This window comes from Mandrillus leucophaeus, unplaced genomic scaffold (genome assembly GCF_000951045.1).
Source record: "Mandrillus leucophaeus isolate KB7577 unplaced genomic scaffold, Mleu.le_1.0 Scaffold236, whole genome shotgun sequence".
Classification (NCBI taxonomy): domain Eukaryota; kingdom Metazoa; phylum Chordata; class Mammalia; order Primates; family Cercopithecidae; genus Mandrillus; species Mandrillus leucophaeus.
This window is the reverse complement of record NW_012102432.1, coordinates 5,760,981-5,765,449: the sequence shown is the minus strand read 5'-3', so window position 1 is coordinate 5,765,449 and position 4,469 is coordinate 5,760,981. Positions and strand designations below refer to the sequence as shown.

The 4,469-nt window shown below is 42.5% G+C and overlaps 1 protein-coding gene across 7 annotated transcripts in view; it reads left to right on the top strand.

Moving 5' to 3' along the window:
- The first annotated feature begins 1,456 nt into the window (after positions 1-1,456).
- SDCBP (syndecan binding protein (syntenin)) overlaps positions 1,457-4,469 on the top strand; it is a 30,252-nt gene continuing 27,239 nt past the window's right edge. For 3 of the 7 annotated variants that reach the window (XM_011982183.1, XM_011982179.1, XM_011982177.1), the window contains exon 1: positions 1,457-1,747. The gene's annotated coding sequence lies outside the window, so the exon portion shown is untranslated. The remainder of the gene's footprint in view (positions 1,748-4,469) is intronic. The other 4 variants (XM_011982181.1, XM_011982178.1, XM_011982182.1 and 1 more) reach the window with 2 other exon arrangements.

Genomic DNA, 4,469 nt, shown 5'->3' with positions numbered 1-4,469 from the left:
CAGTTAATAATCACTAAATAACTTGCTGGGATTTTGAGATTGTATCAGATCTATAGATTAAGTCGGACAGAACTGACAGTTAAATATCAAGTACTCCTATCCATGAAAATGGAATATCTTTAGATTTATTTAGATTTCCTTTGAACTTTGTAGTTTTTTTCATTGGAACTTTTATTAGAACCTTGTAGTTTTTCTTGTATAAACCTTTTACCTATTTTGTTAGATTTACACCTAAGTATTTCATTTTATTTTGGTGCTAATGTCAGTGGTTATCGTGTTTTTAATTTCAAATACCAATTGTTTATTGCTGGTATGTAAGAAAACAACAGACCATGTATGCAGGTCGACTATTCCTAATACAGAAATCCAAAATATGAACTACTCTAAAATATGAAACTTTTTGAGTGCTGACATGAGGACCAAGGGAAATGCTCACTGGAGCATTTTGGGTTTTGGAGTAGGGATGGTAAACTCGTAAGTATATAATGCAAATATTACAAAAGCAAAAAAAAAAAAAAATCAAAAATTGGAAACATTTCTGGTCCCAAGCATTTTGGCTTAGAATGAGTCTGTTTTAAAGTTGTTCATGCAAACTTGCTATAATTGCTTTTCATTCTGTCTACTTTTTTAGAGGAGTGTCAATTTTTTCCAGATTTTCTATGTTAGAAATCATCTCATCTGAAAGCAAAAAGTTGTGTATCTTCCTTCCCAATCTACCTTGTAATTATTTTTAAATGTCCATTTCATCAGCCTAACTATAACCTTACTGACGGCAAAGTTTTCATCTTTAGTTGTCACCTCTTTTACACTCAGATTTTTATTAGTTTTGCCACATATTAAATTATTGTGGCACTAATTTAGCTAGAAATAAACAGCTTGTAAATGCTATTTTGTCAAGGGCTCTACAGTATTCCATGGTAACTATGATTACTCTTGGGTAAACTGTGCCTCAGTTTCTTTGTAATGGGATGTTGTATTTATTTTATAGACTGATGTGAAGACCAAATAAGACTATACATTAAGTTCGTAGAGCTATGGCTGGCACAAAATCAGCCCTCAAGAAATGATCGTTATGTTTTTGTACTGGGAAGCAATTACTTTTGCGCACCACAAGTAACTAGCAGCGAAGGAATATTAGCTCAGGCGGACATCGTAATGCGCCCCCCTGCCACCCCAACATCCAAATTTCAAACAGAAAAATAAAGCAGGACTTGCGAAGGGGTCGTGAGAAGAACGTTTCTGAGCCTATAGTGGACAGGTACAGCAAGCGGAGCGTGTTACTAGGGCAGCAGTGGTGGAAGTCGAAGGCATCCCAAGAGGGAGCATAGGCTCCAGAGACCTCTTTGAATTGGAGGCGACGAGACCAAGAGACCGTGAGCTGCGATACACACTGTAGTGAGTGGGTGACACGGGGCCCGCGGGCACTAACTGCCGAAGAGCGGAGAAGACTGGGAGCATAACCGCTGGGCAGCGGAGAGCGGCCGGCATGGACCGCCCCGCACTGCAGAACACCTGGAGCTGCAGGAACGACCCACGCCCAGGCCTCTTTACCCCTACCGCCCGGTTACCTTAGGGACGTGATCACCTGACCCTGCGCGGTGCGCCTGCGCGGGCTGAAGGCAGGGGCGGTGCCATGACGCGCCTCGGGGGCGGTCCTCGGGCGCGCGCCGCTCTCTTACCCTCGGGCCTCAGAAGTCCGTGCCAGTGACCGGAGGCGGTGGCGGCGAGCGTTTCCTTGTGGGGCTAGGTAAGAGGCCAAGCGGGGAGGAAGGACACCGGTGCCGGGTCCCGGGCGCGGGGACTTGGGGCAGAGGCGTGAGGGTCCCCGGGCCACTTCACGGACTGCATCCCGGTCGCAGCCGTTTTCGGGAGGCAGCGGCGACGCCCTCTCCTCAGGGTGCTCCGCGCCCCTCCCTGCGCCCTGCTGGCTGGGGGGCAAGTTTGCGGGAGCAGCGCGCTCTGCCTGCCGCGACCCCGCGGGTTTCGGGCTCCTGCCTGGGCTGGGGCTGGGGCTGGGGCTGGGGCTGGGGCTGGGGCCGGGGCTGGCTGAGCCCGGAGGCCCGGCCGGGTGAACGCCGGCAGCCCCCGCCCCAGCTCTGGGGTTCTTCCTGGGACAGTCTCTCGATCCTTATTTTCTCCTCGATACGATCTCGAGTTGAGTAAAGAAAGAGCCTCTGGTCACGGTTCCTCCCCGTGCTCCGCGTTTCTTGGTCTGTACTTAATCACCCTCCTTTTGGGTTATTCGGGAAGTCCTGGATTTGAAAGGAAGAAGGAAGTGTTCGTTTAGTGGGCGAAGCCTTGACTTTTTTTGGAAGGGGGTGGGGAGAGGTTTTTCGCCTTGAGCTTTTTCCTGGAGAAGTTGGACCTGAGGGAGAAACGTTTCCAGTTGGGTGTGTTTAGAAGGAAATACCCCTGAGATCTGATGACTCAGAGACTTCCTTTCAGGATTTCCTTGTAATAATGGGAAAGGGAAGGCATATGGATGTGGAAAGTTTCACTTTTACCAAAGTGGGATTATTGAGTCATGGAGTCTTCGAATGTGCCCATTTTTGAAAGGAGTTTCTAGATTATCTAGTCTGTATAACCACATACAAGTTTACTGTTGACTTTTCCATTGCGTACATTGCTTAGAAAATACGCTCGGCTTACCAAACTCTTAATATCTGCTTGTTTCAAAAATAAATAGTTGATTAAAGGAGGACATTTACATTGAAAAACAACGGCGGGCCTTTTAAATTGATTTCTAAATGTGTATGTGATTAGTTAAAACTCAAATTTGTTCAGTCTTTTTATTTTCCTGTTTAAGATTGAGGGATAACGGTAGAAAATATGTCCTTTTGTCTTCTGTGTTACCAACTTAATTCTATAAACTTTTGTGCCTTAAATGGTACAGAAATATTATAAATCAAGTGGTTTGTGGCACAGAATAAAAAGAAGTAGAATGACTTTTAAAATGGTCAGTAAGTAGTCACTCCATTGAAAATTAAATTTAACTTTGGAGACATTAACTTTTAGTTTTGGGCATTATAGGAAAAGATGTAAAAAGGAGAAAAAGAGGAACAATAGGGGAAGAATTTGCTAATGGTTGCCGGTTAAATGTACTGTTTAAAGAGTTTCTTAAAATGAGCGTGACACAACTATTTTCTCTGTTTTTGCCAGATTTGGGTACTTTTCATAGGTATTAAATGCCAAGAGATTCTAAAAAAGAAAAGCTCCCCCAAATAACTTTAAAATACTTTCTACTTTTAGCAATAGTTAACGTTAGCATTTATTAATTTCTTTTCAAGTGCTGCCAACATCTTTTGTAAATGTATTGTTTTTGAGTAGGTAAACAGTCACATGTCTCAAAATTTAAGCAGTGTAAATAGGTATATAGTATCAAGTCTCCTTCTGGCAGGCAGGCAACTTTTTTACATTTCTTAGGTATTCTTCTAGGGATATTTGATATCTACACAGGCAAACATATAAGCTGTATTTGCCTCCTTTTAGCACAAACATTAACATTTTATATACTGCTCCACATTTTGCTCTTATTTTTCCAGTTAGTGATAATATTTTGGAGCTTTTCTAATATCAGCATGTATAGCTTTCAAGTCTTTTGCTGTTACAGTCAGTGCTGCGGTGAATAAACTTTTACATATGTTGCTTCCTTTGTGCACATATATTTGTACACTTCAGGTTTTGAGACCTGAAGTGATACGTCCGAGTTGGAGGGTATCTGAATTTAGAATTTTGGTAGATACTGCAAACTCACTCTCCATGGTAATTGTACTAGTTTACGCTCCCATTAGTAGTATATGAGTGTTTCTCAAAGCCTTGATGTCAGAGAATGTTGTCAAACTTTGGATTTTTGCCAATTCACTAGGTGAGAAATGGAATCCTATGGGTAAGGATTAAATATTCTACTTGGAGTGGACTTCATATGGACATACTTCTTAATGGCTGATCATTAGAAACCCCCAGGATATTTATTAAAAAGAAGAGTTCCTAAGTCCTTCCATGAAATCTGTGTCTGCCCAGGAAGCTGATTTTATAATAACTAGAGCCTCGGGTAATTTGGCTGTGATGATTAGCCAGATTGAGAAACACTGCTCTGGAAGACTGCTTAGGATATATCAAATTGTGTTTCTAGACCTCATGTATGAGCCATCTGGAATGTTTACCATCTGGGTCCAATGGATACTTTATTTTTTCATTTTTTAGTTTTTATTTTTTTTAGAGATGGAATCTTGCTGTGTTGCTCAGGCTGTTCTTGAATTCCTGGGGTCAAGCAGTCCTCCTGTCTCAGCCTCCGAAAGTGCTAGGATTACAGGCATGAGCCACACGGTTCCTGGCCTGATACTTTATTTTTATATTTTAAATTTTTCAGTCACTCTATGAATAGTTTGCAGAAGTGAAATAATGAAACACAACTTTACAGCCAGGCGCAGTGGCTCAAGCCTGTAATCCCAGCACTTTGGGAGGCTGAG